The 13,739-nt window shown below is 34.4% G+C and overlaps 1 pseudogene; it reads left to right on the top strand.

Moving 5' to 3' along the window:
* The window catches only part of LOC143641952 (tripartite motif-containing protein 43B-like), a 67,993-nt pseudogene that overhangs the window by 16,167 nt on the left and 38,087 nt on the right, over nucleotides 1-13,739 (top strand).

Consider the following 13,739-nt stretch of genomic DNA (forward strand, 5'->3'; position numbering starts at 1 on the left):
CACAGTCTAGCTATTGTGAAATGTGCTACTATAAACTTTGATGTGTCTGTGTCACTGTAGTATGCTATTTTTAGGTCTTTTGTTTACAGTCCAAGAAGGGGAGTAGCTGGGTCAAATGGTCTTTCCATTCCCACCTTTCCAAAGAATCTCCATACTGCTTTCCAAATTGGCTGCACCAATTTGCAGTCCCACCAGCAATGTATGAGTGTACCTTTTTCCCCACATCCTCGCCAGCACTGTTGTTGTTTGTCTTAAAAACGGCTGCCATTCTTACTGAAGTGAGATGATATTTTAGAGTACTTTTAATTTGTATTTCTCTGATTGATAGAGATGTTGCATTTTTTCGTGTATTTGTTGATTGATTGTATATTCTCTTCTTAGAAGTGTCTGTTCAGGTCCTTGGCCCATTTGCTGACCGGGTTATTTGTTTTTTTGTTGTTTTACTTTTGAATTCTTTGTAAACTCTAGAGATTAGAGCTCTATCTAATGTGTGAGGGGTAAAAATTTGTTCCCAGGATGTAGGCTCCCTGTTTATTGCACATATTATTTCTCTTGTTAAAAAAAAATTAGTTTGAATTCATCCCATTTGTTGATTCTTGGTTTTAACTCTTGTGCTATAGTTGTCTTATTAAAAAATTTGGGGCCTGACTTCCATGATGGAGATTAGTGCCAACTGTTTCTTCTATTAGATGCAGAATCTCTGGTTTGATTCCTACCTCCTTGATCCATTTTGAGTTAACTTTTGTGCATGATAAAAGAAAGCAATTCAATTTCATTTTTTTTGCATTTAGATTTCCAGTTCTCCCAGCACCATTTGTTAAAGATGCTCTCCTTTCTCCATTGAATGCTTTTAGCACCTTTTTTTAATATAAGATAGTTATGATCTTGTGAGTTGGTTTCTGAGTCCTCTATTTATACCATTGTTCTACCCGCCTGTTTTGGTGACAGTGCCATGTTGTTTTTTTTTTTTTTACTATTGCCGTGTAATGTAGTTTAAGATCTGGTATAGTGATACCACTTGTTTCACTCTTCCTGCTTAGAATTTCTTTAGCAATTCTTGGTCTCTTATTTTTCCAGATGAATTTCATGATTGCTTTTTCTATTTCTGCAAGGAATGCCATTGGACATTTGATCAGAACTGCATTGAATCTGTAAAGTGCTTTTGGTAATATTGCTGTTTTTATAATATTAATTCTACCACGTCATGAGTAAGGTATATCTTTTCATCTTCTAAGGTCTTCTTGTATTTCTCTCTTTAGGGTTCTGTAGTTTTCATTGTATAGATCCTTAACCTCTTTTGTTCGGTTGATTCTCAAAGGTTTTTTGTTGTTGTTGTTTTTTTTTGTTTTTTTTTTTAGGATATTGTGAATGGTGCAGTTTTCCTCATGTCCGTTTCAGGATTTGTCACTGATATACAGGAATACCTTTCATTTATGGATGTTGATTTTATATCCTGCCACTTTGCTGAAATCATTTACTATTTCTAGAAGCTTTTTGGTAGAACCTTTTGAGTCTGCTAGGTACAGCATCATGACATCAGCAAATAGTGCTAATATAAGTTCTTCTTTTCCTATAGTAATTCCTTGAATTTCTTTTGTCTGTCTAATTGCTCTGGCTAGTTCTTCCAGAACTATATTGACTAGAGTGGTGAGAGAAGGCATCCCTGTCTTTTTTCAGATTTTAGAGAGAATACCTTCAATTTTTCTTCATTTAGAATGATGCTGGTCTGAGGCTTAGCGTAGATAGCTTTTACAATGCTGAGGTAAGTTCCTGTTATCCCTAATTTTTCTAATGTTTTGAACATAAAGAGATGCTATTTTGTTGAATGCTTTTTCTCTGTCTATCATGATGATCATATAGTTCTTATCTTTAAGTCTATTGATGGGGTGAATTACATTTATTGATTTCTGTATATTGAATGAGCCTTGCATCCCGGGATGAATCCCACTTGATCATGGTGCATGATTTTTCTGATACATTTTTGTATTCAATTTACCAGAATTTTATTGTTTTGCATCTATATTCATTAGAGATATTGGTCTGTAGTTTTCTTTCTTTGAAGTGCCTTTGTCTGGTTTAGAAATCAGGGTGATGTTGGCCTTGTAGAATGAAATTGTAAGTACTCCCTATTTTTCTGTTTCCTGAAATTGATTGAAGAGTATTGGTATTCGTTCTTCTTTAAATTCTTAGAGATAAATGAAAACACAGACACAATGAATTGAAATCTATGGGACACTATGAAAGCAGCACTAAGAGAAAAATTCATTGCATGGAGTTCATTCCTAAAAAAAAAAAAAAAAGAAAGAAAGAAAGAAAGAAAATCACACAAATAAATGATCTCATGCTACATTTTAAAACTCGAGAAAAAAAAAAGAGCAAGTCAACAGCAAATGCAGCAGAAGGCAAGAAATAATTAAAATCAGAGCTCAAATCAATGAAATCAAAATAAAATAAACAATTGAAAAAATTGACAAAACTAAAAGTTGTTTCTTTGAAAAAATAAATAATAATCAACAGACCCTTAGCCATGCTAATAAAGAGAAGAAGAGAGAGAACCCAAATTACTAGCATACGGCATGAAAAAGGCAACATCACAACAGACGTTACAGAAATACAGAAGATAATTAGAAATTATTTTGAAACATTATACTCCAATAAAATAGAAGATAGTGAAGGCATCAATAAATTTCGTAAGTCATAGGATCTGCCTATATTGAGTCAGGAGGATATACACATCTTAAACAGACCAATATCAAGTGAGGAAACAGAAGAAGCCATCAAAAGATTACCAACCAAGAAAAGCCAGGACCGGAGTGATATACAGCAGAGCTTTTTGCCACATTCTTTACATTTGTAGGGCTTCTCTCCATTGTGAATTCTTCTTTGGTAAATACAGTTTAATTTTTGCCTAAAAACTTTGCCATATTCTTCACATTTATAGGGATTTTTTCAATGTGAATTCTGCTTTGATTAAATAAGATTGATTTTTCTTTAAAAATTTTATCACATTCTGACCACTGGTAGGGCATCTCTTTAGTGTGGGCTCTTCTGTGGTAACTAAGACTTTTTTTTAACTAAAAGCTTTGCCACATTGTTTATATTTGTAGGGCTTCTCTCCAGTAGAATTTCTTTGGTGGTAAACAAGGCCTGATTGTTTATATGATTTCAGGTGTTTACTCTCACATGTAGTTTTCCATTTTTTTCTTTTGTTTTAAATAGTCAAGATAACAATTTCTATATTTTTCACTTATCACTTTGTGAAATATATGTTCTATGCTCTTTTCTGGTAAATATTCTTGGGTATGATTAGGAGTCATGACCAGGAAGGCCAAGTTTCTATAGTTCTCTAACATCACAGTTCTATATATTTTTTTCTGAGCAAGCTAAAGGCATTCTCACTCCTCTTCAATATAATCAATGGCTATATCCCTGAATGAAACAATTACATTTCCTTGGTTTTGGGTTTCTGTATGTTTGCCCCTTATATTTTTCAGCACCTGTGTGGCACAGAAACCTGGGGCTCATATTCTAGGAGAAGAAGCATAGAAAAAGACTCAACAATGTGTATTGAATTATAAAGCTTCATTTTCCTTTTCTGAGGGCAGAAAAATTCTTTTTAATAAAATTTTTAAAATTAAAACTTCAGTGACTTTGAAGTTCATTCTCTCCTCAGAAAAATCTTCATATTTTAATAATTTTAATTTTTCATTCATTAATTTTTTATCTTTTATTATTAAGAATTATTTTTAAACTTAATTTGAGGTTATTGTTACTGGACCACATAACCAATGAGCCACATCACATCCTTTTTAATTTTTTTTTTTATTTAGAGACAGGAGCTCACTAAGTTACTTAAGATCTTACTAAATCCTAAGACTGGTCTTGAACTTGTAAACCTTCTGCCTCATCTTCGTGAGTTGATGGTTATTACAGGTATTTGCAACAGCATCCAGATTTTTTAATCTTCATTACAACAGGCATGGTGGTACACATCTGTAATTCCAGTGACTTGGATGTCTGATATAGAAGTATTATAAGTTCATGTTCACCTTGGCAACTCAGTGAGATCTGGTCTCAAAATTTTAAAATAAATCAATAAAAATTAAAAAAAGACTGGGTATTTGCTAAGTGTGAGAAAGCATGCCTAGCATTTGTGAGATCTTATATTCAGTCTTGATACAAGAAACAAAAACTTATTTTTCTGAACAATAAATATTTTATTAGTAAATATGTTGTTCTCCCAAAGAGTATGAGTAAAAAATATTTTTAAAAACCTTTACATAATGGAGTATATTATCATGAATGGTAATTCTTTTCATTCCACCTCACATGTGAAATTGAATTTTGTTCTTAAACACTTAGAAAATTTGTATTTATTTTTCTTATTTATTTTTCTGTATGTGGCAAGAATCCTCATTTTGTGTCTTATCAAGAAAAGTCATGATTTTGTGACTATATGTATGTTAACTGCATTTTTCTTCTTGCAAAATGAATTAATGCAGCTGTGTGTAGCCCAGTGTGTGAATTCAGATCTCAGTTTAGGGGCAATCGCTGGATTAATTGACAGGCTCAAGTGATTCTGAGGTAAGGGTAAGTCCATTAGCAGTATTCTTATATCTATTATTTGCTGTTAGGCCCATGCGGGTACTACTTTCCTTTTTTTAAATATTTTTAACAAATAATTTTCAGAAACAAATAAATAATGACTGCAAATCTTTGATACACCTCTATAGTCAGACTTACAACATAAAAAAGTGAAAGAAAAAACTTAAAAAATAACCCAGGCTCATATTTATTTAGGTATATATAAAACAAGTGATGCAAAAATTGAAATTTCTAATAAATGGAGCTAAACTCAGATTTAAGCTTCATTATTCAATTTTACAAACAAAATGATGCAGTTGCTTAATATGTTCAATTTTGATAACAAAAATAATACTTTCACTTTTACCAAGGGCTGCCAACATTTTGGCCAAGCACCCCACCGCTGAGAGAAATAGGCAAATCCCACTTTAAAAAAAAAAAAAAAACAAGTTCTCAATAATTTTTGCAAGCTGGTCTTGAACTGCTTGTCTCAGTCTTTCAAATAACTGAGATAACAGGCATGGGCCACCTTATTCCTGCATAAATTTTAATTGTTGAGAGAAGCTTTCAGAGGTAAGTAGTTTACTAAGACTTTATGTTGTTTTTACCAAGGGTATATTTAATTTATATAATGTAAATTTTTTAATTGATGTATAAAACCTAAGAGAAGAAACCAGCTTTATCACCCAGAAGAAATAATAATAATAAAATCAATTTTGGTTTGCTCAATATAAAAATCTACAGGTTAAATCTCAAATATGCTGGGAAGTGTAGACAGTGCACAAGAATCAGGGATAGTGAGGATTTTTGCATAAATAAATTTTAAATTACTCTTTGTAAAATGTATAAATTGTTTTATTCAGTTGTAGAGAGAAGATGAAAAGAGAGGAAATCTTCACATCATTCAAATTAATGACACCATGTTTTAGAAATAAGAATTTTATTTTGATACTAATTTTTGATGCCTGAAGAGAGTTAAGGGCATAATTTCTGTAGCTATTTTGAAATAAAAATTAAATTCAAAGATATTGATCTTATATTTGACTCAGTATTTAAATTTTCATATTTTAACAATTTTCCATATCTGTGGCAAATAAATAATGAAATAAATAAATAACAAATAAATAAAAATAAATAAATAAATAAATAAAAATTTATTTGTTCTGTAGATTAACTCTTTATGCCCAAAACTGTATTCAATGTTACAACCAAAATCATCATTGCTGCTATAACTTCACAGTTTCCAGTAATGTCAGTTCTTCACAGGATGAATTTTCTTAGAACTTTAACTTCTTATTATGTTTACATACAGGTCTACATTTTTTTTTCTTATTCTGTGTCTGAAAGATTCAACTGCCACATCTTCCTGTACTAAGAGTTGAGAAGAGGGAATGTTGGATGTGAACTTCAAGGGGCCTCCTGGATCAATCCAACATCAGAATGCTTTCTTGCCTAGGGTATTCAAACTTTTACCACGGGCAGATATTACTGGGAGGTGGAAGTGTGAGACTCTTGAAACTGGGCTTTTGGAGTCTGTAATGATTATTGGAAAGGGAACAAAGATGACAAGATCGATGAGGTGAAGGGCTCTTTCTCTTTGAATGTGTTAAGGAGGTTTCCCATTACACTCTCTTTACGACCTCCCCAATTGTATTTCAATAAGTACTAAGGATCTTGGCTGAATAAGAGTATTCCTTGATTGTGAAGGTAGAACTGTGAACTTTACTAATGTTGCTCAAAGTTTGTTGATATACAGTATTTCTTCCTATTCTTTCTCTCCCCATATTAAAGCTGGTTCCTGCTGTAGTCAATTCTGACCAGATATACATAAGGACTGTGCTGCTAATACTATGGAAAATTCAATATGTAAAGAATCCCTCTCCCTTGGGTCTTATTAAACATGAAAAACAGAATGAATATATTTTTTTGAGCTTAGGTTACTTCAAATTTTGTAAAAATCTACTTAATCTGCTATTAATTGTGGTAATAATATTAAAATCACATTAAGTTTGAAAATTTACGAATTTTTAATTAATTTATTTTGGTAATATAATCACCCATGATACATAAAGTAGGACATATTTTCTGGTTTTATTTGTGAAATGTAACCAAAAAAAAGAAATAGATAATCTTTGATTTAATAAAGGTAAAATTCAGTGTGAGAGAATGTGGCTCTTTTCTGTGTTGGTCCATTTTCTGTTCTTTTAATATAATACCTGAATCTGAGTAAATTATAAAGAAAAGATTCATTTATCTCACAGTTCTGAAGACAGGTAAGTTCTAGGTTATGATGCCTGAGTTTTTGGTGAGGGTTTCATGGTGAATCTGCTCATAGCAGAGAATCAGTAGGTGAAATTTTCCAGTGAAGAAAGCCTGAACACATGTGTGACACCCTTCATAACAACCCACTTTCTCAAAAATGACTCATTTTCCAAATGCCCAGAATTTACTCCTTCATTCAGGTTCAGCCAAAAGAGAAAGGCACTGATTCTGTTTACTAAATTAAAGGGCACATCTCAAAATACCACTGCTCTATTGAATAATATTTCAACTTGAGTTTTATTGGGGAAAAGCTACATTTCAACCATAGTATTATAAATCTACTCTGGCTAAAATTCAGGTTCTGAGAGGTTGTATCTACTTGATTTCTGCTTTTGGGAAGAAGTTTAGCAAATGTGAACATTTGAAGTCCTTGGAAATGAAGTGCTTCCCTCATCTACCACTCTGATAATCTGAGGAAGAAATAGGGCCTCCTTGGCAGCTTAATGTCTTTGTAGCTCAGAAAATCTCAGGGCAGTGAGATACATTTTTCTTTATAGCCCAATATTCTTGTATTATAAACCAAAACTCCTGCTTTCATACCATACCATCCAATATGGTATTTTTTGAAGTCTTCTTGTTTTTACATCCTAAAATCATAATTAGTAACTATTGGACAAAATCATTTTTGATACTAATCTGTGTAAAAGGGAGTTTCTAGAAAAGCCTACCAAAGCTAGAAAGACTGAATTGAGGCATCAGGGTGACAAATTTTCACAGCCACACAGGATGGGGTGTGGGGAATGTGGCCATCTTTGTTCTTGCAGTTCATGCTGTGTATGTGGCATTACTTAAGAAGCAGCCCCAAGAAAGGGTTCTGGGTCTCTTTTAGGAAAGCATGAGATTGATGTGACAAGAATAAAAACAAAACTATTTTTCTTTCTTTCTTTCTTTCTTTCTTTCTTTCTTTCTGTTTTTGTTTTTTTATCTTTCTTTCATTTTTAACAAAATTTAACCCAGGGACATTTTACCACTGAACCACATCCTCAGCCCTTTTTTAATATTTTAATTAGAGATAGAGTCTTGCTGAATTGCTTAGGGCCTCACTAAATTGCTGAGGCTGGGTTTGGACTTCTGATAATCTTGCCTCAGCCTCAGGAACTGGGATTATAGGTGTGGGCCACCTCGACTGGTGAGGAAAACAAAGTTTCTAAACTAAATCCCTCTCCACATGGGGGAATAAAACTAAAGCAAAAGTCAATAGGAAAAATGTTTATAAATTTTCAAAAAGACATACTAAAATAATCTCTCATGATGTCACCCTCTTTCTGTTCTTAAAGGTGAAAAAATAAAAGAACACAACTGAAAATCTTTAGAACCAAACTAGATGCCCATCAATAGATGAATGGATAAAAAAATGTGGCATTTATACACATTGCAGTACTACTCAGCACTAAAAAATGACAAAATCATGGTATTTGCAGGGAAATGGATGGCGCTAGAGCAGATGATGCTAAGTGAAGCTAGCCAATCCCTAAAAAACAAATGCCAAATGTCACCTTTGATATAAGGTGAACAACTAAGAACTGAGCAGGGAGAAAGAGTATGAGAAGAAGATCACCATTAAACAAGAATGAGAGGGAGGAGGGAAAAGGAGAGAGATGGGAAATTGCATGGTGAAGGAAGGATATCCTCATTGGTACACAAAATTACATATAAGAGGAATGAGGGGAAAGGGGAAAAGATACAAGAGAGAGAAATTAATTACAGTAAAGAGAAAAGATGGGAAGGAAGGGGAGGGGAGGAAGGGAGAAGAGGGAGGATAGGAAAGGCAACAGAATAGAAGGTACACTAGTATGGCAGTATGTAAAAAAATGGATGTGTAACCGATGTGAATCTGCAATATGTATACGGGATAAAAATTGGAGTTCTTAATCTGCTTGAATCAAATGTATGAAATATGATATGTCAAGAGCTTTGTAATGTATTGAACAACTAATAATCAAAAAATTTTTTTAAAGTGGGTGTGGTCTTCAGGGACTCAAAGAAGTATACTCCAGGAGACCAGCTCATTCTTCTCCAGAGATGAGTTTGAAGCTCACCTGGCTGAATGACATCAAAATCGACCTCCTCCACACCTTGAGTGCCTGATCCTAAAGCTTAATTTATATTTTCAATTCTGCAGCAAGGACTGCTGAGTCATTCTTAAGGTAAATATACAATTGCCACATGAGCTCTAGCTACTACTTTCCCAAACAAAATCAAATATAATTTTGTAGTTTAAACTTTTTTTTTTTGGACTGGGGACTGAATTCAGAGGCACTGGACCACTGAGCCACATACTCATTTCTATTTTTGATTCTATTTAGAGACATGGTCTCACCGAGTCCCTTAGAGTCTTGCTTTTTCTGAGGCTGGTGATGAACTTGCACTGCTTCTGCCTCAGGTGTGTTCTACCATACCCAGTGCTCCTATATACTTTATAAGCACTCTGAAATTAGTTCCAGATAATGTATAATTTTGTACTATTGATGCAAAAATATTTTTAGGAATATTTCATCCCACCCATTCTTAGAAGCTCAACAGGAGTAGAAATGAGAACTCAGATTTTTAGCTAACTGAAAACTGTAAAGAATTCTTTGTTTTCTGGAGCAGATTAAAATAATCTCATATTTTTCACAGTGTGAAGAGTGCTTGATAATAGTTCAGACTTGTATAGAGAGCTACTCACTTAAATATTTGATTTTTTATTGGTTGTTCAAAACATTATAAAGCTCTTGACATATCATATTTCATACATTATATTCAAGATGGTTATGAACTCCCAATTTTACCCCAAATACAGTTTGCAGAATCACATCGGTTACACATCCACAATTTTACATAATGCCCTATTAATAACTGTTGTATTCTGCTACCTTTCCTATCCTCTACTATCCCCCATCCCCTCCCCTCCCATCTTCTCTCTCTACACCATCTACTGTAATTCATTTCTCTCCTTGTTAATTTTCCCATTCCCCTCACAACCTCTTATATATAATTTTGTATAACAATGAGGGTCTCCCTCCATTACCATGCAATTTCCTTTTTCTCTCCCTTCCCCTCCCACCTCATGAATCTGTTTAATGTTAATCTTTTCTTCCTGCTCTTCCTCCCTGCTCTGTTCTTAGTTGCTCTCATTATATCAAAGAAGACATTTGGTATTTGTTTTTCAGGGATTGGCTAGCTTCACTAAGCATTATCTGATCTAGTGCCATCCATTTCCCTGCAAATTCCATGATTTTGTCATTTTTTAGTGCTGCTTATTGTTGGGAATATTTGATTGATTTGAGTTTTTATTTACTCATTTTTTTTTCTGTTTTGTCATGTACAAAAGAAAGTTTATTATTCTTCAGAGTATTTGTTCAGGTCTTTATCTCTTCAAAGGTAGATGATTAAATCCTTATGGTTTTCTTCCCACAGAACAGTGGATTCAGAAATCCCACTAGTCTTGCAGAAGGAATTCACTTGCTCTGTCTGACTGAACTACCTTATAGACCCAGTCACCATAGGCTGTGGGCACAGCTTTTGTTAGCTCTGTTTCCTTCCTTCCCTTGGGACAAGCCCAAACTCTTGACTGTTGCCCCCCAAGCTGGGAGCCATCACAGCAGGGAGATGTCAAAAACAATATTCTTCTGAAGAATCTGACATCTATCGCTAGACAGGCTCATCTCAGGCAATTTCTGGGCTCTGAGAAAAATATATGTGTGACACACCACCAGACAAAGAATATCTTCTGTGAGGAGGACAAGAACCTGCTCTGTTTGCTCTGCTGCAACCTCCAGGATCACAAGGCTCACAACCATCCTTTAGTAGAAAGGGCTGCTGAGGAATACCAGGTAAGTGACACCAGTGAGAGCACTGTGAAAGATGAGCAGTGGAGCTAAGAGATTACAAAAGAGCTGGGGATCTGGATGATGATGATTGCCTTACTCTTTTCTGCATGCTAAGTAATTTTGTAAGTATCAATGAAGAAGCTAAGAATCAAAGATGTAAGCTATATATAAAATATGCAAGCATGCCTGCCTTCATGGAGCTTGATTCCACAGAGGTAGTGTTTATGTAGTGGGTCATTTTAATTTTGATTTTCATGGTTAAGACATTAGAAATTGCTCATTTTGAAAAGAGTTATTGGCTACCAAAATGACAAATGCAATATATCTTTATACAGCATGAATATTTACTAACACTAGGGAATAAATAAGATAAAAGGCTTCGGGGAATTAGCAGGGTGGAGCATCAGGAAAACAAAATTCTGAAGCCAATTGCTACACTATCTAAAAACTATTCATCTTTATCACTATCCCTAGGCACATGGCTACATTATGCATATTTGCAGTCTGAAATCTCCTAAAATTCACAAACATCAATGGCAAAAGGAAAGCAATATGATTTTTTTTCTTCTCACTAAAGTACTTATCTCTTACTTATTTTTGATTCTCTCTATCGTTGTCAGATTGAAACCAAATGTGCTTGCTTCAATATTGTTTGAGTTTATATTTCCTTTACAGGAGAAGCTCCTAAAGCAAATAAAATCATTAAGGGAAAAGATCCACGTAAGTCAAGGAAATATAAATGAAGAGAACAAAATAATCAGTCCATGGATTGTAAGTATGAGTCTATTTCCTTGAGAATCAGCTTGAAACAGACATACTAGAAATCCATCCATTATTCACTGTAGCATCATCGTGTAAGGATGTTAGGCACATCATTTCTGGTGGCTTTGAATCCTGAAAGTAAAATTTGACATTGTTAATCAAACAAATGCCCAGTTAATGTCATAGGGAGGTTTGAGATGAAAATTAATTTACTAACCAGAAATCAAAATATTGCATGTAGTGATTTATGTGACAGCTATAAATTCTGATTGCTTGCATATAGACATTCAGATTTGGAGGATAAATTGTTAGTCAAAACCTTTTTTTCAGATATTTCAGGCATTCATGACGCAGACAAATGTGTTTGGAGGGAAGGACAGGTTTCGTTCCATGCCATTGTTATAAACAGTAGGGAAAGAATTAAGATAAAAGAGGAGTGAATTTCTAATTTCTTAAATGTGGATCCATACAAAATTATAGCATATGTAACATACTGACAAAAAGACAATGGTCAAAGACAGAGGTTTAGGTGGAAGAGGATAAAATCATGCTGGAAAAGTGATCTAGACAATCTATCCCTTCAGCACTACATGTATCTCAGGGAAGAGCTGATCAGGGCTAGCTTGGCTCTCATTGGATTATGGTAGCATTTCTCAGTCTCTACCTCTCTCTCTCTTCAAATGGCTGTCCTCTGTCCTTGTCTCAAATATTCTTTCTCTTAGAAGGACAGTTATCATTAAATGTAGGTACCACCATAAATCCTGGGTGATCTTATCTGGAGTTCTTTAATTAAATTACATTGCAAAGCTCATATTTCCAAATAAGATAACATTTACAACTACCAGGTCTCATGTCCCAGATCTCTCTAGGAGACAATGTTTAACACATTATACTTTATTAAAATTCCTGATATCAATACACCACATAACAGTAAAAACAAAAATACAAATGTATTTCCATTTCTCTACATACCATTGGAACTTTTAAAATTGGGGATGAGAGGTCAGTGGGTTTTTTTTCCAGAATAGGAAAAGAACCCAGGACTTCCTGCACACTGTGCAAGCACTCTTCAACCCTCTCTTTTAGGCTTTTCACTGAGGAGGATTATAGGTATTTTCATCTGAAATTGGCACTTTGGCCTCCTGTCATGGTCAGCTTCTTGTGGGTACAATAGCTTGCCTATCAGTTAATTTCAAGACAGCAATCTCAATCCACAGACTGAGGTTTACTCTGTAAACTTTCTGCAACTCCACAGCCTGTCTCTCACACTGTTTCTTCAGGTGCTGTGAGATATGATTCCAGCTCTAAGATGGAATCACTCCCTCAGGGGTATCTGTTGCAGATCACTTCTAAAATACAAATCCTGATAGAACTTGTGGTGTCCTGAGATCAGGGATGTAATTGACTGGTAGAGCACTTGCCTGGCATGAATGGGAAAGTGGGTTTGATTTTCAGCACCATAAAATCAAACAAACAAACAAATAAATAAATAAATACTTGTGGTGTCTTTTCATGTGTAGCCTCTTTGGCTGTCCCTGAAATTTCATCTTCTTAAAAAAATAATAGTTTCTGGATATCTCACTTTTCCACATTTCCTAAATCTTCTGATTTGTTCAGTTCCTCTTGGGGAAAGCAGGTTTCTTGGAGTATTGAACTACAATGAATAGTCTTCACTTGGTTGATAAGTTTTCTCTCAAAGTACTGTTTCTCCTGGAAATCTTGAATGCACTTTAGGTTCATTTGCTCTGGAACCTCCTCCATGGTCTTTTGGTCAGGTCCCAGTTGCTTAGTTCATTGTTCTGGGAAATAATTAGTCCTGAGTTGCTTTGAGAAGTTCAAGTTTCTGACTTTTTTTAGCATTAACATGTTTCTTGGATTCTAAGACCAATTATTTCAGAGTAGTGTTTTTTCAACTCTTGAGACTCTCTAATAATATCAGTTTATATATTTCCCCAGAAAAACCTGAAGAGCTACAATTTTCCAGTTGGATTCTGTTACTGTGAAGTGATGGCTGTCATTGGTGTAAGATTATTCTACATGCATTCAAACAACCTGAAAATGTCTTCTTCCAACCAGAGTCTTAGAAATTTGGTGATGCTATTAAGTTCTCTGGGCCTTTTATAAGGCTTGAGGCATGTGTGCACTTAACATGAGCTTTATTAAAATAGGCCTTCTCTATCTATATTCAGCAAATGTTAAACATGGTAGCCCACACCTGCAATTCCAGTGACCCAAGAGAGTGAAACAGGAGAATTGCAA

The sequence above is a fragment of the Callospermophilus lateralis genome, chromosome 7 (assembly GCF_048772815.1).
Source record: "Callospermophilus lateralis isolate mCalLat2 chromosome 7, mCalLat2.hap1, whole genome shotgun sequence".
Classification (NCBI taxonomy): domain Eukaryota; kingdom Metazoa; phylum Chordata; class Mammalia; order Rodentia; family Sciuridae; genus Callospermophilus; species Callospermophilus lateralis.